Raw genomic sequence first — 25598 nt, forward strand, 5'->3', positions numbered from 1 at the left:
ATAAACAACCCAAGGAGAAAGGAACCAATTTAAATTCCTGTTCTTGGCACCATACGGTTTCCGAAGAGACCATCCAGAGTTGTCTGTGGTTTCATTGTATTTATTGGGAACATGAAAAATAAGCTCATCCCATTATATGCAGTTGATCATTTAGTGTTAGGACGCTGCCTTATTTCACATAGAACCAAAGTGGTGTAACACCCAGGACTGGAAAATGTGTTTTCTCAACAGGAGGAGACTTTTGCTGTTTCCCCAGTGATCTATTTCATTTGGACAAATAAGAAGACAGACTCTTAAGAGCCACATTATGTCCTGAGAGGGACATTCAAGATCTTTCTCCCTTCTTTTCATTAGCTTCCAGCTTAGCAAAGTAATTAGAACCTGGGAAATTCAAAAGACCAAAGTTGGGATGAAGGGCTCCCAGACCCCCAACAAGCCCTCTCAGGCAATTACCATGATGAGAAACTAAGCCTTCTTGTGTTTTTTTCTCCTTTTTCCCCTGGTCGTACAGGTGCTTTTACAATAAGAAAAAAATTTAGGGTAGAGATAATTCAGTTGTCAACCAGATGTAACCATGTACTGTTAACACTGGGAAAGATGAGTAATCTGGATGAGGCTTTGGTTTTTATGTCTCTTGGGGAAAAAGGCAGAGCACAGTCCAAGGAAGCAGTCCAGGGAAATCCTAGGAACTCGGCTACCCTTCCATTCTCTTTGGCTTCACTATCCAAAAATATCACCAGGCTCTATTTTTCCATTGCTTCATGGGACTAGCTGTCATTCACTCCACTTACAGAATTAATCACTCCTGAACATGTATGCTTTTTTACTGAAGGCAGTGCCATGCTGTTTAAATTCTTTTATGGACTTAAGAAACCCCGATGATTTCTCCTTCTGTGACCATCATCATTAAGCTACTGTTTTAAGGAGTAAAACAGTATTTACTGAAAGCTCACCATGTGCCAGACAGAGTTCTGAAGTTCTGGTGCGGTAACTGACTCAGAACAACAGTAGAAGTCAGGTGTTATTTCCACCTTACAGCCACAAAAGTGAAGGCATATCTAAGTTTGATAACTCATTCCAGAACATGAAAGTTAATGAAGGCAGAGGCAGGACCTGAACCCATGTGGGCTTGGCCTCCACAGCCCATGCTCTTATCCACAATGTGTACCTGCCATTTGTGATCCAATGGCTCCCCAGACAGTATGTTTAAAATACTTTGCAACCTTATTAGCTTTCCTGTTTCTTAGGTTTTCTGTGCATGAAATAGTTGATGTGGGAAATTAAGTTTGTGGAACACAGAGACCATACACCCACTTTATTATCCATCCACTTAAAAAATCATTTTAATAGTTAGCAACAACTAGTGCAATCTCCTGCCCAAGAAGGCATTTCCTCTTCAACCTCTCTGACTGGTGTCCCCTCTGCCCCTTCCCCCACCACATGCCCCTGACACTGAGCCAACACATCAAACACCAGGCAAAGCATCAACCTGCACAATGATGCTTCACTCTAGACAACTCTAAGTGCTGGAAAGACTTGGTCATCCATAACCTCCTTTCCCTAGTCCTACTTTTACCATTTGGGGTGAAGAAGAATACTTCTCCCTCTTCCATATGACAGTCCTTTAAAGAATAGACAGCCATCATCTTCCTCTGGGAAACAACATCCCATGTCTCACATTTCTCTGGTATCATCAATCTATTTCCCTGTCACCACCCACTGGACAAACTATAAGTTGTCAATGCTCCTTGTCAAAGGTACATCACAGAATTGAATACAGGATTCTTGATGTGTCCTGGCCTTAATTCTTGGGTTCTCCAGTAAAGATGGAAGGCTCATGGTATGCCTTCCACATTCAGAAAGTGTGGCCTGATCCCAGGTCCTGAGTCTGTCTCCTAAGGATCCTGTTACACTTGCTTAATTTAATTTAATTTAATTTAATTTAATTTAATTTAATTTAATCAAGGCCAGGGTCTCTAAGATACCCCTTAGGGTCCATGTGATTTCCTCTTTACTTCATATGTGGAGAGAGGCCATAGAGTTTGAATAAAATCCTGATACTGCATTGTGGTCAGCTATAGACACACATGTGGGCATGTGATCATTTTCTTTTGGATAGAGCCCAGAATGGAGTGGAATGTTGAAACCTCAGGGATGTAGATGGATATGTTTCTGGGAAAAACAAAATAGGCATGGTACTTGAAACATTCCACCATTTCCTTTTGCCAACTCACACAGTCAAAATATGTAAAAAAAAAAAAAAAAAAAAAATATATATATATATATATATATTTCCTATCTGCAAGAATGTAACCCAAGAAGACCTGAATTTATTCTTAGAGAAAAAGTCACTTTGGAGTGGATCAGTCTAGATATCAAATTACCATCTCAATCTATGGTCTGAATTCTCTCCCATCAGAAGATTGGCCTTTTCTTGTGCCTTTACCTGTAAGGCCTTTTTGCTCTTTTAGGCCCCTGGAAAGATGTAAAAGAATTCCTGATAATGGTTGGCTGATTAAAATGATATCCTTCAGAAGAGTATTTGCCTTTTATTGAGGCACTTTGAAACTTTTAAGCTTTTAAAAAAGTAAGAACTTGATGGACTAGGATGCATTAGACATGGGCATGGGGACCATTGCAGCACATGGGTGCTCATCCAATGGTGTTTACCTAGAAGGTCAACCTTGCCTGCACCTTACCTCCTTCCCTTTCTCACAGGGCATGCATGGTTCTACTTGACCAAATCAGGGACACACTAAGGCTGCAGAGGAGATGGTATAAGTGGAGTTCTAAGCACTTTGCATAAATTTATTCAACCTTCCAAATAATAACATAAGTATCTATGAGGCATCTAAGAGGTAGGTCATCTGATTTACCCTAATGCCATATGTATCACAAATGCTAAGCAAGTGTGGGGTTACCGTTAGTTTGAATGATGAGATTTGGGCACGATTTAGGTCAAGGTCCACTTCTGTATTACAGCAATAAAGGAAAATTTTATTTTGCATAAAAAATTTGGGGAACTGTTTGAAGAACATTAGAGAAACATCTACTATAGGACATTCTGAAGCATCCTAGGCTTTTAGACTTCCCTGGGCAGGAAACAAGGCGTTAGTCTTACTCTCTAGACGTAGGCTACCCGACGGTTACAGAAGCCAACCATACACTGAGAAAGAACAAAATGAATTTCCACCTCCCTTCCAACCTAAATTCCAAAATGTGTTACTTTCATGGTGGGTGTACCCCGGCAATCAGCCGAATTCCCCTGACAGTTTACCATCATTTAGAGTTATTTTGCACAACGGATGATGTTCTTTCTAAATAGGCTCCAAGTCAGGCCAGACTACCCCAGTTCCTTCTAAGGTAATGTGATTTTTATTCCCTCCAAACACCTGTTTGGTTGAGACATTGACTAGGAAAGTCCACTTCTCTAGGAAGACCTTTCCCAAGTGAACTCCCTGAGGTTTCAGGCTTGGGTCTCTCCTAGCTGAAATTACAGACCTGATGTTTGTCTGTCTTTCTGTCCTGTACCCTGATGAGGAATCCAATGGGGGCGAAGTCTTCATGGAAACATGCTTTCAGAAAATGCCCGAGCCTTGCAACAAGACCTAATCTCAGCTCACTATGGATTTGTTTAGTTGTTAATAATTAACTGTGGGACTCCTAGCAGGAGCAGTGACACTGGTGGAATTTATACATGCACACTGCTGGGATCGAGGCCTATCAAGGAATGAGAGCAGCTGTCTCCCCTCTGCCCACGTGTCCGTTACTCTAAGAGCAGCCCTGTCGGTTCCTTGTGGTGAGAGGCTGGGTGGAGGAGGAGGGGGGCTGGGGTTATATTTGGCTGCACCTGTTTCTGCTCAGAATCCTGGGAGCAGGAGAGAGTTTTCCCAAGCATACTGGCACCTTATATTTCTTTTCTTTTCTTTTCTTTTTTTTTTTTGGCACCTTATATTTCTACTGGGCGGTGCTGGCATAATGAGGACAAGTAACTTCGCCGGGCGGCTCACCCACAGCATGACCCTGCGATGCTGCCCAACCTCCAGACTAGAACGTGACCTGGACTGGCCCTGGAGAGACCTGGGAGACGTAGAAGGTGTGTCTTCTCCACTCGAGGGAGGCATTCCTCTCTACACCCCAGTAGCCTCCATGTGGGATTAGCGAGCCGGCCGCTTGCATCAGCGAGCGCTGGGGCTGCGTAACAAAGGGCCACGGGCTGAGTGGCTCAGACGACAGACGGTTGTCGTCTCCCCGTTCTGGAGGCTAGCTTTCACCTGACGGGAACGTTCACGCGGTGGTGATTTGACATGATAGTGGCTGTAAAACAAAGCCGTTATAGTCACAGGCAGCACAAAAATGATGAGACCAATGACCGAGTTTCCTGCGAGCCCTTTCTCCGGCTGGCCTTCCCCTCCGACAGGGAGCCCAGGGTGGACAGGTGTGGAGAGGGTGTCGTTTCCAGCCAATCTTATTGTAACAGCCTCTGATGCATTCTGTGTGTCGGTCTGGTTCCTTCTAAAGTGCTCTCCACATTTCAGCCAGGCCTTCCTGCTCGAAGTATGAATCTGATTGCACACCTCTCTGCTCCACGGCCTCCCATGCACAGACCTCAGGGTCCCTCCTGAGCTGGCTCCGCCTTCTCCCTGGGCCTCCAGCCACTGAAATCCCAATGACCTCCCTGCTTGCTCGGTGCCTTTGCCTCTGCGCTGGCTCCTGTCAGGAACATGCTACCCAGTGCCCTCCTCCTCTCAACCTTCCCTTCAAGACTCGTTTCAGGTGTCAAGTCCTTAGGACTTCTTCCCAGATCAGCCCAGATGGGCTCCCAGCTTCCTCATGCAGACCCACTACCTGGGCATCTATCTATCTATCTATCTATCTATCTATCTATCTATCTATCTATCTTTCTTTCTTTTCTTTCTTTCTTTCTTCTTTCTTTCTTTCTTTCTTTCTTCCTTTCTTTCTTTCTTTCTTCCTTTCTTTCTTTCTTTCTTTCTTTTTCTTTCTTTCTTTCCTTCTTTTTTTTAATTTTTTTTTCCGGGTGTCTTTCAGAACCACAGTCTACAGACTTCATCACACTTGTTATGAAACTTCGTGGGGAAAAGACTACATTTCAGGTATCTTTGTGTTCCAAGTCAACCCTGTTATATAACCCAGCATTTGCTGAGAGAATACATGAGTAAGTGAGTGACCTATAATTTTGTTATAGACAGTAAGGGCACGGCTGTGGGCTCTGTCATAAATGTCTGTCCTTTAATGGCCCCGGAAATTCAGGGCTCCTTGGGAAAGAGCCAGTGCCTGCCTCTGCCTGCCACTCTCAGCTCTATGACCTCCTCTCTCCCCTACATCCCAATTTCCTGGGGACTCTGGGTCCCATGCTTAGGTTTTACCTTTGTTATGGGTGAATATTTAAATGTGCTCCCATGTCTGTGGCTAACAAACAGGATAAGTGGCAAGGAAGGGCATGGACCAAGAAACAAGGAGTTAAGTCCAAAGAGTGTTCTGGAAAGCCAGGGAGGAAGAGCATGAATGGGAGGAGAGAGGCGGAGGATTGAGTGGCAGTGATGCGTGTTGCCAGGACAGAGTAACCGAGGCTTGCCACTTTGCCTCTACTGCCAAATGGTGGATTGTGCCCTAAATTTCCACAAGCAGGTCCTACGCCTGAAGACAAAAGCCAATGAGCAAGAAATGAAGCTGAAAATTCTGTGTCGTAAAGCACCAAAATAACAGACACCCCAAGAAAATAGATTTTGGTGAGGCACAGACACCATCTTCCTCATAGAACTTTTTGGATATGGAAAGCTTTGTCGTGGCTCTGTGGGGATCCACATGTGCCAGCAATGCCCCAGACACCTGCCAGGTTCAGCAGAAGTGGCCAGATGTGGATGCATCAGGAGAGACCAACTGTCCCCAAGGCAGACACCATGCTGTGATCTGAGCTGGACTCTCCTCTGTTTGTGTTTCTGATTACATGGAGATGTTTGGACTACTTTTTCTGCCCCTCTGGGGACCTACAGAATCAACACTGGGCCATCTACCTCACAGACATGTCCTCCTTCAGGGATTGCCATCTGGTGCTTCAAGGTGGGAAGGCAGCTAATCCTCACTCCACCTAATGTTTCTACCTCTGCCTTCCATCGAATTACATGTCCACAGTAACCCTGACTCCTCTAGTGAAGTAACAGTGGGGACGAGGAGTCAATGCATGTCTCCAGATGAGCCCCATTGTTCAGGATAGCCTTTGGGTCAAGAATCCGCTACGTTCTTTTTCTTACAGAAGAAATTCTCAAGAGCTCTCCACTGGTTGTGGGAACTACGTAGGGCACATGAGTATTTACATGGGTAGGATAGGAACAGACCCCAAGCCAGACACCCTCACAGTCTTCCTGGGATCATGTGCCCCTCTCACTACACTGAAAGTCATGTGGATACCAAGGAACACCAATATCACACCCTAGGAGAAGACCAGATTTTAAGCAATGACCCTGCACCAACACACCAGGTCTGAGTGATGTGCTATTTTGTCCAGGGAGCACCACTGAGCTACTAATTTGTAACTGGCAGATTTCTATGTGCTTTGCAATTTTTGACCTGACTTACCAGCTCCCCTGCAGAGCAGCCCCTTCTTCCCAGCTGCACTCCCCTCACTGGGCTTCAACCATTCCCACTCGTGGACTGAGACTTCTGTGGCACAGAATTTCCCCCTGTCCGTTAGCATCTTTTCTGAGTGGAAGGCATGGCCCATCTTCCTCTCGTAGCTGTTTCTTATCACCTGAATCACCCTGCTTGTTCTTCCAGTTATACACAAGTTGTTTGGGCTAATTATCCTGCCATGTGATTGGGTTGAAAAACGAGTACATGGAGAGCTGAATTCCAATCCTATGGCAAGAAAGCTTTTTTAACCTCCTCTGTTAGGTTGGCCCATATCTCCCTTGGTTTTTCCGCCTCCCTACAGTCGGGCCTGCTCATGTCTGTAGAACATCTCACAAGACAGGTGAAGATGGTGGCAACAGACATGTATTCCCAGGGAAGAAGGTAAAAGTCCTAGGCTACCCTTGCCCCCCCCCTGCCCCCCGCCTTTGGCACAGAGGGGCTCAGCCAAGCAGGCAGCTGGGACCTGCCAGCCTCAGAAGCTTCAGATCTTCTGGTGATTGGGCAAACTTGCTCTTTAGAAAAGATTCTGGAGGTTTAGATGCCTTGTCAACTATGCATTGGCTATCTGCCATGTGCTGGACTCTCAGGATGAGGCTGGCATGGTTCTTACCCTTATGAAGTATCTATAAAACTTCATGACTATACAAGCAGGGAAGGCCTGGCAGGAGTCAGCGAGGAGTTGGCCTCTCTCACTGAACACTGGTCTCAAGAACCTTGTCTTGGGCTGGTTCAGGCCTCTGCACTAAAGTTTGTTATTCCCCTTCTCTAAACCTTTTGCTTCTTTCACATCTTGTGGCCTTTGCTCCTTCCTCTTCATCTACTCTTCATTGCTTGCCTTTTTTAAAAAAAAAAATTTTGTTTATTTGAGAGATACAGCCTGTGCACACAAGAGTGAAAGAGCATGGGGTGGGAGAGGCAGAAGGAGGGGATGAGGGAGGAGGAGAAGCAGGCTCCCTGCTGAGCAGGGATCTCAAAGCAGGGCTAGATCCCAGGACCCTGAGATCATGACCTAAGCTGAAGGCAGATGCTTAACCAACTGAACCACCCAGGTGCCCCTTGCTTCTGCCTTTTAACTCACTGAAAAGTCTGCTTGAATGGATGAACAAGCTGTGGCACATCCGTACAAGGGGATATTACTAAGCGCTAAAAAGAAATGACCTATCAAGGCATGAGGAGTGGAGAAAACTTAAATGCATATTTGCTAAGTTAAAAGAAGGTGGTCCGAATTCTATAGAACTCACATTCTATGTGATTCTGGTTATATGACATCGTGGAATAGGCAAAATATAGACAGTAAGAGGATCGGTGGCTGCCGAGGGTATGGGAGAAAGCCAGATTGGGAGAGGTGGGATTTTAGGCCAGTGAAGCTGTTCCATGTAACACTGTAACGGCGGACACCTGACATTACACACTGGTCAAACAGAGCGGTACAGCACAAAAGGGTGAACCCTGATGTAAACTACAGACTTTAACCAATACTAATATATCCATATTGGTTCATCGCTGTGAGAAATGTACCAGGCTAATGCAGGATGTTAATAATAAAAGGATTTACATGTAGGGGAGACTGGGTGACACTGGAACCCTCTGTATTTTCTTCATGATTTTTCTGTAAACTTAAGACTGCTCTAAAAAACTGACACCTGTTAAAACAACAACAACGACAACAACAACAACAACAACAACAACAACAACAACACCACCTCAGCCCAAAACAGTTATGGTTGATGAAGGCGGCATGCACGGGCTCCAGTGGCTCTGCACAGTTCAGTCTCTCTACCTTCCTGCTGGATTTGGAGATGTTCCCAATTCCACATCAAGCAATGCATCCTTGACTCCAGCATCTTCTGGGCCCTGAACCATGCCCCGTCCCCAACTTCTCCCCCCAATTTGTCCTTTCCCATTTCCCTAGGACAGAGTGGTCTGTCATGTGATCACGCCAGTATATTATCATGTTGGCCTCTCCATCTTTGTGCCCATGCCAGGTCCACAGTTTCCTCTTGGGATACTTGGGGTTCACAGTGGGCCTTCACGTTGGTCTTTATGTTAACATGTAGTGTCCTTGCCCATTTCTTATCAAAACACAGCCCTTTCCCTAAGACCTTTGAACAGCCATTGATATGCTACTTATACTCTCCGTCCGCTGCCCGTTCCTGGTCCCAGAAGTGAAAGATGGGAAAAAAGGATCAAAACCGACAAAGAAATGGACAGTCACGCAAGGCTCACCTGGGTCGTTTCTGCTGTCTGTCACCCTGCTCACACTCCTGGCTGGAGCCTGCCACATCTTTGTTACGAGTCTTAGAGACAAGTGGCCCGAGATGACAACCTCTCCTACATTTCCTCCACTGACAAGGAGAACGTTGGGACTAACCAGTCATCCTTTTACAACCTGGGAAAAGGTACAACCCACTGTTAATAATTTATCGACATATTAAAGTACAGAGGATTGCAATCATTGTTCAGTTATGAGGATAGGCCAGACAAGACAAGCCGTTGCTGAAAAACATGAAGGGACACTTTGTTTCAGTTCATTCCAAGGGTCAGAGTGTGGGGTCAGGGGACAGCTGGCTCACGTACGTCTATTGGGTTTGGCTGGGGGTAGGGGTGAGGAAGACCTTTATCTGTAACAGGTTCTAAGCAAGAAGTAAAGTTGATTTTGAAGCAAAAATACTAATCTCAAGTTCCCAGAAAGACCAGCCCATCAACTCTTGTGAAATACAGGTGCTGAAAAAGACCAAGAGAATGGTTCATTCTGATACCATATTCAACAGTCCTATACTGAGCCTGCATGCCCCAGAAAGGCAAACTGAGAAGTCTGAACTCAATCCTATAAGCAGGGAGGAGCCACTAAGCTTTTTGGAAGGTGCCAAGAGTGTGGCAGGATAAAAGGAAGGGAAGAGAGGAAATTAAAGGCAGAGGTAGAGGGAGAAGCAGACTCCCCCCTGAGCAGGAAGCCTGATGAGGGGCTCCATCCCAGGACCCTGGGACCATGACCTGAGCCCAAGGCAGTCTCTTAATTGACTGAGTCACCTAGGCGCCCTTAACTGAAACTCTTGAAGGAATTCTCCAAAGCCTGACTCCCCTGAGTCAGATGCACCTCCTTGCGCCTTTGCTCCTCACACCGTATCACTAGAGCCCCACCAGGAGAAGCCGGGGGGGCAATCCCACACAGCAGAAGCTAGTTGGGGGGCCAATGGTCCTGAGCATAGAATCCTCATTGGCTGTGAGGCCCTGCCCTAGACTCAACGCCCCAGGTTCTGCAGCAGTACTGTTTGTCTTCCACCCTGTAGCTCTAGAACCCAGGCACAACATAGTAGGTGCTCAATAAATTCTAGGGGAATAAATGGGTGTATAAAATTTGAGCCATAGCTCAGGATAACCTCTTTCAAGCTGACTGTGCCAACCGTTTTCTTCTGGAGCATCCTAGCCCCTCCTCTTCCGGATGCATTAAGAATTATGATTCCCCGGAAGGCTGGGTGTGGAAGTGGTGGTATGAGAGGCATGATTTTCTTTTCTGCTGCCTCCACAGCATGAGAAGATGCCCAGGGCATAGTAAACTGCCACACCTTTGGAAGAATGTCTCCAAGTTTGCTGAAGAAGATATGGCAGGGCTGTGGGACACATTTAGCAATTCCCTGGATCCTTGAGGGAAAAACAGGAAAGGAGAGAAGTCAATGGAGTTTTGCTTATCCGCATAGAGAGGCTCAGTGTGTCTGACTGCTCACGGCCCTGGCCACCAAAGGAAGCCACTGCAATGGCAGGCAGGAGAAGAGAAGTCCTCTGGTTCCTTCCAGGAGGTTGGCAATGACTGTCCTCGTGGGGGTTTCTTACGAAATCACATTCTGAAGTGTGAAGGTGGTCTGGTCATGGCCTGAAGGTAAGGAGTCTTGCATGGACGAGGGGGTAGAAGGAGAGAGGATGAAGGGCAGAGGGTAGGCTGGCACCTCTGTGAGCAAAGGCATGACAGACCTCAGCTAGCAGGCCTCGCCTCCTCGAGAGAAGTGCTTCTGTAGAAGGAATCTTCCTCACTCCCCGGGCTGAGGCATGAGGACTGTTGTGCTGGTGGGAGCACGGAGCTCTCGCCTGGGAGCCTGGGCAGCAGCCCAAACCACTGGCAAAGACACCCCAGTGGGTCTGCAGATGGACTAAGTGGAGGCCAATCAAGACTTCTCTGAGGGAATGGGTCCCAGGGGCAAGGAAGGTCCTTGGGCACCAGTCTCCCCTGGCCTCAACTTTTTTCTTATCTAAGGTAAATCACTTTGCCAAGAACTTTAGTCAAAAGGAGAAATAAGTCACTCATGGGAAAGGAAGAGGGCGAGGCCAGCTCTCCCTGTGTGCTTTGCTCCAGGACCTGAAGCAGACTCAGCGAAAGTGTTTAAAGCTATAATGGTTTTTTGCTTTTCTCTTTTCTGTCTTTGAACACCACTTAGTCAGAGGGCCAACTCCCCCCCCCCCGCCTCTGGCTGCTCCCCCAGTGTCTGAGCTATTGAAGATGGGGTTAGAGCCCAGGTGAAGGATTAAACTCTCCTGGAGTTGGCATCCCTGCCTCTCCCCTGTTCAGCTGAGCTCCCCTCTATCCCTCCCCACCCGACTTCCAGTCCTCTGATCACAGCCATTGAGTCTTGAGGCTGGAGAGAGGACCTACTGGGTGTAAACGTGGAGGGCAGCTGGAGGTAAACCAGTGCACGCACCTCACATCATCCCTGAGAGAGCACTCGGGCTAGGCTGAGACTCACCCCCGGCAGGGAGCCTCTATCGCCAGGGGGTGCAGCTCTCAGCACACATCCTTGCTCAATTTTGGATGGGAGCAAAACTACCAGAAGCCAAGGTTCAGGGTCCTCTCACTCCCTTTTAAAGATTTTATTTATTTATTCATGAGAGACACACAGAGAGAGGCAGAGACATAGGCAGAGGGAGAAGCAGACTCCCTGCGGGAGCCCGATGCAGGACTCGATCCCAGGACCCCAGGATCACACCCTGAGCCAAAGGCAGATGCTCAACCACTGAGCCACCCAGGCGTCCCGGTTCAGGGTCCCCTTTACCACTTGAGTTGGCCAACATGAATCTGCATCAGCCCCTGGGGATGATCCTTGGACATGCAACAGCATGAGAACGAGACTGGCAGGCAGAGGAGCCACGCCTGTCCTGGAGAGAAGGCAAAGCAGCCACTAGGCCCTGCCCTGACTGTGGGGGAGCCGCCAGGGGTGTGGCACCGGAGGTGCACACGGGACCATTTCTCTAGCCAGCCCTTCAATTCCTCTTACAACATCTTTTGGCCTCCCTTCAGCTCCCGCAGTGACAGAGGAGACCCACTTCAGGAATTTGCAAAGATGCTGACAACTCCCGTACTCCTCCTGTAGACATCCCAGGGCCCCTCTGAGAGCAGGAGGGTTGAGAAAACCTTGTCCCAGAGAGGGATTCTCTTTTCCTGCTCACCTGGTGCTGGTCCCAGGCCCTAGCAGAGTATTACTCAATAACGTTGTCTTATACCTGCCAAAGTACCCAAACAGAACACTTTTTTTTTCGTGCCCTGACTCCATGGAGCCCTTAGGGAAGCTGCAAAGCTGATAAGCTCCCGTGGGCTTTCCTGGCAACAGACGAAGGGCGGGTTTCTGTGGATGCTCACAGGAGTCTCTCTATTGCACAGAACAGACAATGGCATTTTTATCTTCTCTTTGCCTCATTCCTTTCTCAAAGACAAGCACGGGAATTCCAGACTCTAATTTCCCTACCCCTATTGAGTAACTAGCCATTTAATCTTAATTTATTTTTTAATATTTATTTATTGAGAGGGAGAGCGTGGTGGAGAGAGGCCCAGGTAGAGGGAGAGAGTCTTAAGCAGACACTGAGCTGAGTGTGGAGCCCAATGTGGGGCTCGATCCCACGACCCTGAGATCACGACCTGAGCCAAAACCAAAAGTCGACTGCTTAACCGACTGCACCACCCAGGAGCCCCAATGTATTTTATTCTTTGTTGTTTGTGGCTAAGTGGGGGGCAATAGTTCTCTAAACAGGAAAGTACATTGGCTGTTGAAAGAAATATGTTTTTGGTTTTCTGCTTTGTTTTTATTACTAAATTCCACCACTTGGGTCTTTGTTCTCTTTTCCTTCCCCACCGCTTCCTTGCCACTAAAAAGCACGTAATACCTACCTGGGTTAGGTTATAAAATCAGTCACTTAGACTGTGGTTACTGTAGCTCTTGACAGTGCAGAGCCGCTCAGGGAGCGACAGACACTCTCTACAGGTAACCTGCTAGTCCAATGATCTGCCTAAGCCAAGAAACCTGAAACTTTCCCCACAGCCAGCAGATCGGTTCTCCCTTGAACTCTTTGATCCTAAATAAAAACCACCACCATAAGACAACAGCAAAGTTCACACGAGCTAATTATGTGTCCTCTGTCTGTGACGTTGGCTGTCCCGGACAGACTGGATTTCTGGGTCTCCAGAGCTGGCCACAGAGAAAGCAGAGTCCTTTGGCAGGAAGCTCCAGTGTCAGAGGGAACAGGGCTTCTTTTCCTCCAAAAGCACGAAAACCAAGAGAAAATGCTAGAAATGTGGCCATAAGCCTTCTAACCTCACCAAAAGGGTGATACAGTTTGCAAGACAATTGGGCTTTTCTTTTCTTTTCTTTTTTTAATAAATTTATTTTTTATTGGTGTTCAATTTGTCAACATACAGAATAACACCCAGTGCTCATCCTGTCAAGTGCAATTGGGCTTTTCTTAAATGTAAAGAAATGCTGTAGGAGAAATGCAGGATCAGCCAAGAGACTGGAATTCAGGGTGGATCCCCTTACTCTGTATCTTCCCTCCTCCCCAGCCAGCCAGGCTGTGTGATTTGTGGACATTTTTAGTTTAAGATCCCCCAGATGTGAAATGCTTAAATCTATGAGGCAGATTAACATATGTGGCTGAAAATGTTATTTTCTGAAAAGAAGAGTTGTTTGATCTACTCTGCAGTACTATGTGATTAGTAGTAAAAATTTCCACCAATTTCCTGTGATCCAGGTAATGACAGGTTTTTAGGGCGGGGTGCCTGCGTGGCTGAGTCAGTTGAGCATCTGCCTTGGGCTCAGGTCATGATGCTGGGGTCCTGGGATTGAGCCCCACACCCGGCTCCCTGCTCAGCGGGGAATCTGCTTCTCTCTCCCTCTGCCCCTCCCTTGGCTTGTGCTCTTTCCCTCTCCGTCAGATAAATAAAATCCTTTTTAAAAAAAGATTTTAAAGGCATCATTCTTATAGCTAGAAGTTTACCTTAAAGGGAGTGAAACTTAGGAAACTTTTAAATATCTTCTAAAAGACTTTCTGCAAAACTTGAAAATTGAAAACAAACAAACAAAAAAAACAAATCTTCCAAAATATATTCTCCCTCTGTACGTTCTGTCCTTCATCATTCTTTAAATAAAACCTGGTTATTACATGAGCAATGCAGTAACCACAAAACTTATCTTGATATTACAAAATAATGTGACTGTAGATCTGTAAACGAGATGGAAAACTAGTATTTTGCATACTTCTCATTGCAGACTGCTCATTCCCACTACATTTTATAGCTTTCTCAATCCCCATAAATTTCAAATTTGTATTCCAAGGGAGCAAAATTTCCAAAAATATTATGTCTATTGTCACAACTAAATAGAAACCCACACTGAATGGTGAGAAGAAAAACAAAGGCTTTGATAAAGCCCCCTGCCCCTAAAAAAAGTAGAGACAGAGAGCAGTGGTTCTAGCCCAGACCCAACCCAAAGTGTGGTTGTGAGTTTTAGAAAATGCAGTTTCTTTCCTGCCAGCATGGTCCTCTAAGCCCTGGGTGGTTCTGATGACTGGCAGGAAGGAGGGCTGCCCTGGAGGAGGGGTGGCACTTGGAAATTGGCTACTAATTGAGGGGACAGAGGATGGATAACCCAGCAGAAATGAGTAAGGGACAGGCAGGGCCAGGTAGGGAGAGATAGGTAAGGGGCCACGGAATCAGGCTCACAAAAATCCCAAAAATGTGGAGGTGAAAGGAAACCAGAAATAAACAAACCAGACCATCCTGTCCCTAAGTGTCAGAGGTGGGGTCTTGTTATAAGAGCTACTCTGGGCCAATAGAAAATGAACCAGACCCTAAAAGGGAAATGGGCCTTTAAAGGTGTTACCACTAGTCCTTACTCAACATGATATCAATAGAGATGTTAAAAGGATTTAGGTTCCCTGGTTGGCTTTCAATAAAAGACCAACCCTACAAGCCCCCAGTGGCAACCCTGTTGAGATCCCTCTTACTCCCGAGGGCTTTCTCTGTATCCTTGCTTAATGAACTTGTATCACTTTACTCACTCTTCTTCATCCACGAGATTCATTCTTCGACTCCATGAGATAAGAATCTAGCTCTCCCACTTCAGAAAGACCAGTACAAAACTTACTAGTTTAGGACTATTTCTCCCAGATCCTCACTTTTGTCTTTTGGAAATTGGGGATAAAAATACTTCACAGGCTATTGGGAGAAATAATAGATTAATGCACCTGTCCCACAGGAGGCAATCGGTAAATGGCAACTCCCACGATGGTCAGTGACCTGGACACAAGAGCAATTCAATTCTGTCTTGACCTTGGCCACAGGCTGCCCCAGATCTTCCCTCTGAAAGCCCTACTTGCTCTAGGGTAAGAGAAAGTTGTTAGTCATTCCCAGAATACAAACATCCTCAAGGCAGTGATTCCATCTAGTTTGTTGACGACAATGGCTTTGTCCAGCAGCCAGGTAGAGACTGCTCAAAAATATACTGTTTGTAGAAGGTAGCTTAATCTCACTCTACAAGGAAATGGAGATACTCTTATGGACACATTCTCTAAGAATAAAGCTCTTTTTAACCAAGCTGATCAGGCAGCTATGGATTGCATATGGGACTGAGGGAAAAATCCAGACTTTCTGGCAGTGCTATGAGGTGTCAGGACACTAGGGCTACAATTCTAAGAATGATACCTCTTATCTTTGTATGGTGCGCTCCAGCTTAGAGAGACTCTCAGCACGTCTAGCCTAACTGGTTCCTCCTCTGTGAGACATCAGGCCAAATAGTACCAGCCTCATTTTATAATGAGAAGTAGACAACCCAAGGAGTCAACAGATTCTCCCGAGATCACACAGGTGAACAGAATCAGAGTTAGAACTCACACTCACACCTTTTATCCTTCATGCTCAGGACTCAGTTCACAAGGCCGTGGTTTGTTGGTTTGTTTCCCCTCAAATTTTTGTTTTATGGAGCTAGCAAATTCCACGGCTCAATATCTGGGGATGGATGCTATCTCTACCAACCAGTATAACTTTGAGCAAGTCCCTTAAGCTATCTGAAACCCAGTTTCTTCTTTCAGTGGGGATAATGACGGTAGCCTTCAAAAATTATGAAAGGTGGAAGCAATAATGCACCTGAAGTTATTAGTATGGCATCAAGCACGTAGCAAATCCTAAAAAGCCAATCATTAGTTTTAGTACTGTTGTTATTTATCTGTCCAGGCTTTGATTCTTTTCATGAAACTGGGAAGGCAGCCATGAAGTAGAAAAAAGAGGTTTGGATATGGCAGATGTCAGAAGACCTGTGCCCAAGCCCTGACCTGGCTGTTTCTCTGCCATGTGGCCAAGGCCACACCACATCACCGTTTTGCCTTACTCTCTTCATCTCTGAAGAATGAGACTGATAATATATACTTCCTGGGGTTTCTATGAGATTAGAATGAAAAGATTTCCTTTGAAGTACCCTGCAAAGGCAAGGGGATGTGTAGGAGTGAGCAGAAATCTATCTACTAGAGATCTTCTCTACTTCTTGTCCCATGTTTTGATAATGAAGTGTGTTGCTGAAGAATCTTCTATCTCATGAGACTGGCTAAAAACTTGGATCCATCTTCTCTGGCTCAGGGAAGCTGCACTAAACAGAGGTATAAGTTCAATTGCTCACTCTCCTGGTGCCATCTTAAGAATCCATAATGAGAATGACAGAAGCATACCAAACCCTGCTTTGGCGCAAGGGGATAAGATAAAAAGGAAGAAGTGATCATTTAGCTGGACAAGAAAATAAAGGTAGAATTTTCATCAGAGTTGGCACAGGTCAGTTCTTTAAGGGCATCTCAACAGTGAAAGGGAAAAACAGCTGACACTGATCTTTGCTTGCCTAAGTTAAAGGCTTGGAGAATGACTAATGAGTACTGCAAACGAATCTTTGTGGCAAGAGATAAGCCTGTGTCGGCTTGGAACATAGACAAGCCCTGGGGAGTGGGTTACTTGATTTAGTGCCTACCAAGATGCCTCGGAAATGTTAGCAGTTCTAAGACACTCTAAGTCAATGGTTAGTGAAACCATTGACTTGAAAACATGGCCCGTGTCTTGCAAAACCATGACCTTGTAAAAATATGCAGTTGATCCTCAAGTGAGATTTCTTCTTCTTCTTCTTCTTTTTTTTTTTTTTTTTTTTTATGATAGTCACAGAGAGAGAGAGAGAGAAAGGCAGAGACACAGGCAGAGGGAGAAGCAGGCTCCATGCACTGGGAGCCTGACGCGGGATTCGATCCCGGGTCTCCAGGATCACGCCCTGGGCCAAAGGCAGGCACCAAACCGCTGCGCCACCCAGGGATCCCTAGATTTCTTATATAAGAAAAGACAAAGCAGAAAAAAGGTTCAGGGGTGCCTGGATGGTTCAGTCGATTGAAGCCCCTGTTGGGCTCCATGCTCAGTAGAGAATCTGCTTGAAGATTCTCTTCCTCTGCCCCTCTCCCCTTTCTTTTCTAAAATAAAATAAATTTTAAAAAGAAAAAGAAAAATGGGACTCCTGGGTGGCTCAGCGGTTGTGTGTCTGCCTTTGGCTCAGGGCGTGATCCTGCAGTCCCATGAGTCCTGCACTGGGCTTCTCCCTCTGCCTATGTCTCTGCCTCTCTCTGTGTCTCTCATGAATAAATAAATAAAATCCTAAAAAAAAAAGAAAGAAAAAAAGAAAAAGAAAAAGAAAAAGAAAAAGAAAAAGGTTGACTCTTCATTTCCAAGTAGAGGACTTTGAATCTTGTTTTGGGCCTTCCAGCAGGGTCTAGCCAAACCATCACCATTGCCTCTCAACATCAACAGGAAAACAAACCAATTCTCCTTTGAATATAGCAGTTATCTCTGTTTAATACAGTCTCCCTAAGGCAACAAAAGCTGGATCCAGTTTTACAAATGCTTCTGAGAAATTTATCATTTGACTCAGGCAGGAGCTGATTTACGGAGGGAAGTCTTATTTTAGTCACCCATGCACATTTATCTTGCTACTTCTATGTTATGACTAGGAGCATCACATCATCTGAAATTTTCCCTGTTGTCAGACGCTTTGACCTCTAGTGGTCTCATCGGATCTAAGATGTACATAGTCTCCTTTTGCTCTGACCCGAGACTGGGAAAGTGTTAGTATGACAACTCAATTTAACACATGCTTCTTAAATATTAGCTATGTGTGAGGAGGGGAAATCTTAGACCAGGAACAATGCATTCTAGGGTAATAAAACAAAAGATAAAATCTCTCCAAAGAAAGTTATCCAAATTTCCTATGCCCTCTCCCTTAAGTAGTTTTCACTGTAATTAAAACCAAACAAGATATCCACAGAGAAAATAAAGGACTCTATTGAAAGGGCTATTACCAAACAAGGAGGATGTGGGAAGATCCTGGGCCCCTGTTTTTTCATCTGTAATATGATCACAGAAATATACCTCTCATGTTCTACCTTGTAAACATGGCCAGAGGATTAATGAAATGCTGTTAAATGTATTGGGCATGTGCAAATACACACATAGATACATTAATCTATATGCCAACATGTAGATATATATGAATATGTAATATGTAGATACATAAGCTCAACAAATATTAACATTTCAGAGATATAAAAATGAATGTAAAGATGACAATGACTTCCAAAAAGTGGACGGAGTATCCTTTTCCATTTGGAATGGGTGAGTATGATAAAATGGAATAAGAAGGTCTGTGTGCAGGCCAGGGCTTGCAAATTATTTCACAACACTTTAGAGAAGGAGGAATCTTTGGAGGCCATTGTAGCCCAGCCTCAGACATCATGCTCTTATTCCACCTTGGCACCACCCTCCAATAGTTCTTCAATCTCTGCTCAACCACCTCTGGGGAAATGGAGCTCACTATTTTGCATAGTAGTTGCAGTGTATCACAGAGCAGATGGTCCCTGACATACTGATAGTTTGACTTACGATTTTTAGCTTTAAGGTGCTACAAAAGCAATATGCATTTAGTAGAAACCATACTTTTAGAATTTTGATCTTTTCCCAAATATAGCGATATGCGAGAAGAGCCTTTCTCATGATTCTGAACAGGGGCAAAGAGCCGCAGTCCCAGACTGCCACGCCATCACGAGGGTGAACAACAAGTACACTTACAACCATTCTGTCCCCATACAACCATGCTGTTTCTCACTTTCAGTATAGTATTCAATAAATTACGTGAGCTGGTCAATACTTTATTATAAAATACGCTTTGGGTTAGATGATTTGGACCAACTGGAGGCTCATGGAAATGTTCTGAGCACGTTTAAGGTAGACTAGCCTAAGCTGTCATGTTTGGTAGGTTAGGTGTCCTAAATGCATTTGCAATTTACAGTATTTTCAACATACAATGGGTGTACCAGGCCATGACCCCACTGGAAGTCGAGGAAGTTCCATGATAGTTAATTGAAAGTTCTTCCTTAACGTTGTCGGATGCATCCTGTGGTAACAACTACTGTACTGGCTCTGTGTTTCGGAGTACCCTGCCTCCTCCCACACAATGAATCTTTGATGCTGAACTACCAGCAAGTATTGACTCCTAATAAGGTATCGAAGAGCTATAGATATTCAAAACACAGTAGGTGACATTTAAAACCACAATATTTGAATCATGTTGTAGGAGTATATTTAACATTCAGGTTTCCAAGGAAAATGGTATCTTATTCCTTTGGTAATTGCAAAGTAAGAAGACGGCCCTAAGGTCTGTTTGGATGTTATTAATGTCATTGCATAGAGAAATACTAGTCGGGCCTGCCCATCCTGTTTAACTTCAACTTACATTCCAATTTCTTTACGATTTTCTCCATGAATATTCAAACAAAACCAAACCACCAATACTAATCAGGCACAAAATCTGTCTTGCAGATTTGCAGGCTTTAACTTTCTTTTTTTTTTTAAGATTTTATTTATTCATCATAGAGAGAGAGAGAGAGAGAGAGAGAGAGAGAGAGGCAGAGACACAGGCAGAGGTCGAGAAGCAGGCTCCATGCTGGAGCCCGACACAGGACTCGATCCCGGGACTTCAGGATCACGCCCTGGGCCAAAGGCAGGCACCAAACCACTGAGCCACCCAGGGATCCCTGGCTTTAACTTTCAATGCCTTGAGTAGTGATATGATTGCAATATTTGTAGCATCTCAGAGTAACATCCTTTTGGTACTTCAGGAGGATGCTTTTAACAGGATATGGCTTTTTTTTTTTTATTATTTATGATAGTCACAGAGAGAGAGAGAGAGAGAGAGAGAGAGAGAGAGGCAGAGACATAGGCAGAGGGAGAAACAGGCTCCATGTACCGGGAGCCCGATGTGGGATTCGATCCCGGGTCTCCAGGATCGCGCCCTGGGCCAAAGGCAGGCGCCGAACCGCTGTGCCACCCAGGGATCCCCAGGATATGGCTTTTAACAGGATATAGCTGCCCAGTCCCAGATGTTTGGTCTCAAAGAGCCAGGAAAGTGCAGAATAAAAGGTATTTGGAAATGTGACTAGGAAATATCTTTCATTCCTTGATCCCAAGACCTGTGCTATAGACATTTATCCTTTTAGTCTCAAACCTGGCCAGTTATCAGATCTATTCTGGAAGGTATTCACTTAACTTGCCAACACTCATATCAGTAGAACACACAAATGCATAAAGATCTCCATCTAGATCTGGGGTGGGGGGTACGTGGTGTAGTTAAGACTAGAGACTCTGAAGCCAGATTGCTTGGGATCAGCTAACTTGTGTGACCTTGGACAAGTTACTTAACTCTTTATACTTTACTTGAATGGAGATAATAATAAGAAAACTCAATGACTGCTTCTGATAGGCAATTTAAGTGTTTGCATTCAGTGATCTTCAGTGTGGTGGTCATTTGTGTTTGAAGGGATGAGTGTAATCCCACAGGGAAAACCATGCCTATGAATCAAGAGACCCGACTTCAAGTCTTCCACTGATTGTGACTACCATGAATCACAAAAGACTCCACATAGCCCACATAGTATTCAGCTCTTTACCGTCTGGCCTGACCTACGTTTCTCAGCCAGGCTTGCTGTCCTTTCCTACTTCTTCCTTGTGTGTTTTGCCCATCAGACTCCTTGTAGCTGCCCCAGATTTCAGGAACTTGTGACTAGCTGTAAGTTTGTGTGTGCTATTTCCTCTAGAGAATCTCCTCATTCTTTTCCTGCTTGTTCAATAACTGCCCTAACCCCATCTGTGACTCTATCACAGCTCTCTCCTCCACCAGACCTGTGTGCTTCTCAAGAGTAGAGATGTCACCTTTTCATATTGGTGCCTCACATAGTATCCAGCACATAACGGGTAAGCAATAGCAGTTGGAAAATGATTCAGAGATTAAATGAATATATTTTAGGTAATTCTCTTAAGAACGATGATCATAATATGACTTGTTTCTACTTTAGAAAAATATATTAGGGCATCTGTTGGAAAGTAAACTAATAATACAAGATATATTAACAAGAGACATGACATGAATGCCATATAGCTTTAGGTCATTCCTATACTCCTGTGAAAGCCAGTAATTCTTTTATGTCTTTGAAAATGTCAGTGGAAATTCCTCTGTTAATACAATCAAATAGAGGATGTTGTATAATGACCCTATTCCTGGCCTCATTCTTAAATATGTTATCAATCTCTAATGGTTTCTCGGTGTCAGCTGTAATCTTGGTAGATTTTGCTCCCATGGGGCACTGGGGAGAGAAGATGATCTGAGCCGACATCTTTCATCTGGTTTTGGAAGGAGCAACAATTACCAGGCCACCTTGTTGAACGTTGCCTCAAATGCTTCCTTGTTGGAGAATAATCTTTTTAGAAAAGACTGAGCTGTCTTTTCTACATGCAGTAGAAAACTGAATGGAGTCTCATGATATAGAAGTTAGGCTCCTGATATGCTTAAAAAGATTCTTAAATAAATAAATAAATAAATAAATAATCCTTTAGTTATCAAATATGTGGTTATGCCAAAGGTGATGCCAGTGGCTGCATGAGATGCTGTGCTCAGTGAGATATTCTGCTGAGTGTATAACTAGCATGACCCACTGGACATAAAAACGAAATGATGAACCAAGATCTCTTAAGTTCCTACCATGGCCAGAATCATTCTATTTTTTTTAAGACTTTATTATTTTTTTAAGAGAAAGCACATGAGTGAGGGGTAGAGGGGAGAAGCAGAGAGAGGAAGAAGCAGACTCCTTGCGGAGCAAAGAACTCGATGTGGGGCTCAATCATAGGACTCCGGGATCATGACCTGAGCAGAGGCAGATATTTAACGGACCCAGCTACCCAGGCACCCTCAGAATCATTCCATTGTATCAGAAATCACCACAAGGAGGCAGACAGCATCGTGTCATGCCAAAACTTCGGATTCAACATGTTCTGGCCATTTGTGGTCTGAAGTATTGTCTACCACCTATGGCATAAAAGGGAGTAGAAATCTACCAAGTGACAGTTCAGGGGCTATTAGTACAGATCTGATGGGGCTCTGCACTAGTCTAACACAGCTTTGCTAAGAACTTGTCAAATATCTGTGTAAAGAGACCAATAATTCATACTGGAGCAGGCAAAGTATTAGTGGAGTCACTTCACTTCTGAAATACGGTTTCCTAACAACAAAGCTCCTTTTTTTTTTTCATTTAATGGACAAACATGGGAATTTTGAGTCTTTATCCAAAGCTATGCTAAATATTTTGGGCTGGTAGTTGATTTTTTTTTTTTCTCCTTGAACCTTTATCTTCAGTATCCTTTGTGTTGCAAGTCAAGATTGAGAAAGTCAAGACTGATTTTTTCTTTTTCTTTCTCTCCTTCTCCTTCCCCTCCTCCTCCTCCTTCTTTCTTCTTTTCTTCTTCTTCTCCTTCTTCTTCTCCTTCTTCTTCTCCTTCTCTTCTCCTTTTTCTCCTTCTCCTTCTCCTTCAAGGGCAAGGACATATGTGTTTCTTAGAAACACTGTTTTATGGGACAATGTTTTCATGGCATTTTAGGGAATATATTTCAAAGGCTAATTGTATGAAATTTTTCTCTCAAAAGAAGATTTTAATTTAATTTTGTAGTCTCACTTCTGGATTAGAAAATTATCCTGAGATGAGAGTGTATAACATGTACTTACGTATGATGATGAAATAATTTAATACCTATGTTTTGAATCTATGGCTAGGATAGGCCTATTTCCTTGAGAGAGCAGGGTTTGCGATTTTCACTGTACACAGCAGAGGGTTCCTACAGGATGCCCTGAGAGCCAAGCTGAGGCCTCAATCTTAGTTCCTACACTATTTAGTGTTATTCTTCAAAGACTCTCACCTCACCAAACTTATTACCCCCAGAGAGCAATGCAATATAATTCCAGAGCCAAAAACTTTTGTAAGAGACATAAAGAATATGTTCCTAAGAGAAAAAATATATATATTTGTATGAGAGCCAAAAGAATTTTAAACAATATGAGTGACTTCCAAATTCCAAAGACTGGACTCACTTGCCAAATTCAAAGACAGCCCTGCACCTGACAATGGTAGAGGGAGGAGGAAGACCTTGAGTTCCTCAATGCAAGAGATCATGTCTTATATAACTCTATTTATCTACTTTCTAATACAGTTCCTGGTACATCTGTACTGAGGTACAGGACCTCAGTAAACATTACTTGTCTTTAATTCAGATGCCACTCAGAGATGACAATGCCACATCGTTCAGGACACACACATAATCATCCTTTTAAGAAAATGACAAAAATATGATTAATTAGATTTCTGCTACCTTTCTCCCCCAAGATATTTGGTCATCTGTAAAGGAGTTTTCTTGTTGAGATAGCACTTCAAATTGCTAAAGCTAAAGAATGGTAGAGAGTTCATTATGTAAAACAGAGAAACATGCGAGTAGTTCACACAACCAAGTGTAAGGGATTTAGCCAAGATTCATAGGGGAAATGTGCAGAATAATAAAATCTTAAAACTTAAAAGGATTTAAGAAGACATTTATTAGATTTCTGGAAAGAAGTACTTATTTCTGACTACTTGTAAAGACATGGGGTGGAGGAAGGAAGAGAAGGAAAAGTCTAGACAATATAAAAAAACCAAGACCCACCCAATATAAAAAACCAAGACTCATTGGTCAGTCTATAGCCAGAAACCTGGAGGAAATGTCAGGACTCACATGACCTATGGCGCTGAAATGTGAATCACAATTACTAGCAAACACAATGTGCTGCAGAAAACAAACCAAATCTTTGGCTTCAAAGAAGATAGGCAGATAATTCATTCCTTTCCTGAAAACTGTTCATCTCTGAATGGAACCTAGCAGGGTTCCAATCTTCAGCCTAGCAGGGCATCCCTTCGATGTTATTATTAAAATCTCAACCTTCAGAAAACAGTGAATCTGGATATTACAAGACCAAGTAGAGGCACACTGAATTCTAGAATATATATTCAACAAGTAAAGACTATAGGAGGAAGAAAGGAAGAGTCCCAGAAGAAAGGCTTCTCAGAGATGACAAATTTTTGTGGTTCCTGTTTTGAGTGTAGGAGAATAGGAGGTAGGGGAAGAGAGGATGTTCTCTCCATACACAAAGCTACATCAGCAGCATTCCTGTTAGATGCTGATATTGAACTAGGACATGTCATTCTGCTCACCAGCTGTGAACCAAAAACTTATAGCCTGGTACATACTGAGCAGGTCCCAGAACACATTGCACATGCTATGTGTTCACAAATATTGGGTCTAAGTGGATTGGGCTTCATTCCTGGATGCGTGAGTATGAAAAATAAACAGCACAGACAGGGGATAAAGTACAAACATGAAAACAGAAACATCCTCTCAAAGACAATTTCGGAAAATCATTTCTCATTCTCAATTGTTGTGTAAAAAAGATACTGTAAAAGCGGACAGGTAGCTGTTTTGAGATAAAAGGCTGCGTAAGATAAGGAGGATTATAGAGAAACCAAAAAGCGAACAGTATTAATAATCATATTAATATGTCCACTGAAGGCAATAAGAAGTAAAATTGACACTGTAGGACACAGAATTAGACACTCCTTAAAATATAAAAGCCCTACATGGTACTCCCTAAAAGGGGGCAATGAGATGAGACGGTTAGATACATAAAGTGGGGCACTTAATCAAATTAGGGCTAATTTATAATAATGAAAAAGAGACCAGTGATCACAGTGAGATAGTGCTACACATCCCCCAGCATGGCTAAATGAGAGAGTGACAACACCAATGTCACCAGGGATGCAGAGCAACTGAAACTCATAAATTGCTGGTGGGAATATAAAATGGCAACAACCACTCTGGAAAACTTGTTAGTTTCTTTTTTTTTTTTTTTAATTTTTTTTTTATTTATTTATGATAGTCACACACAGAGAGAGAGAGAGAGGCAGAGACACAGGCAGAGGGAGAAGCAGGCTCCATGCACCGGGAGCCCGACGTGGGATTCGATCCCGGGTCTCCAGGATCGTGCCCTGGGCCAAAGGCAGGCGCCAAACCGCTGCACCACCCAGGGATCCCAACTTGTTAGTTTCTTAACAGTTAAATATATTCCCAGTCTTTGACCTCAAAATTCCACCCCTACAGAAGTATCCAAAAAAAAAAAAAAAAGGAAAACTATGTCTACAACATATCTATCAAGAATGTAAGAATGTTAATAGCTGCTTTAGTCATAATAGCCCCAAACTGAAAATAGCC

The 25598-nt window shown here is 44.1% G+C and overlaps 1 protein-coding gene across 10 annotated transcripts in view; it reads right to left on the minus strand.

Annotated features, from left to right (window-relative positions):
* Positions 1 to 25598, minus strand: part of PRLR (prolactin receptor) — a 172479-nt gene that overhangs the window by 124355 nt on the left and 22526 nt on the right. For 7 of the 10 annotated variants that reach the window (XM_041749382.1, XM_041749386.1, XM_041749390.1 and 4 more), the window contains exon 1: positions 8878 to 9042. The exons of 2 other annotated variants lie outside the window; for them this stretch is intronic. The gene's annotated coding sequence lies outside the window, so the exon portion shown is untranslated. Of the gene's footprint in view, positions 1 to 8877; positions 9043 to 25598 lie in introns of those variants that run through there. One more of the 10 variants, XM_041749383.1, reaches the window with a different exon arrangement.

Source organism: Vulpes lagopus, chromosome 3 (assembly GCF_018345385.1).
Source record: "Vulpes lagopus strain Blue_001 chromosome 3, ASM1834538v1, whole genome shotgun sequence".
NCBI classification, from domain to species: domain Eukaryota; kingdom Metazoa; phylum Chordata; class Mammalia; order Carnivora; family Canidae; genus Vulpes; species Vulpes lagopus.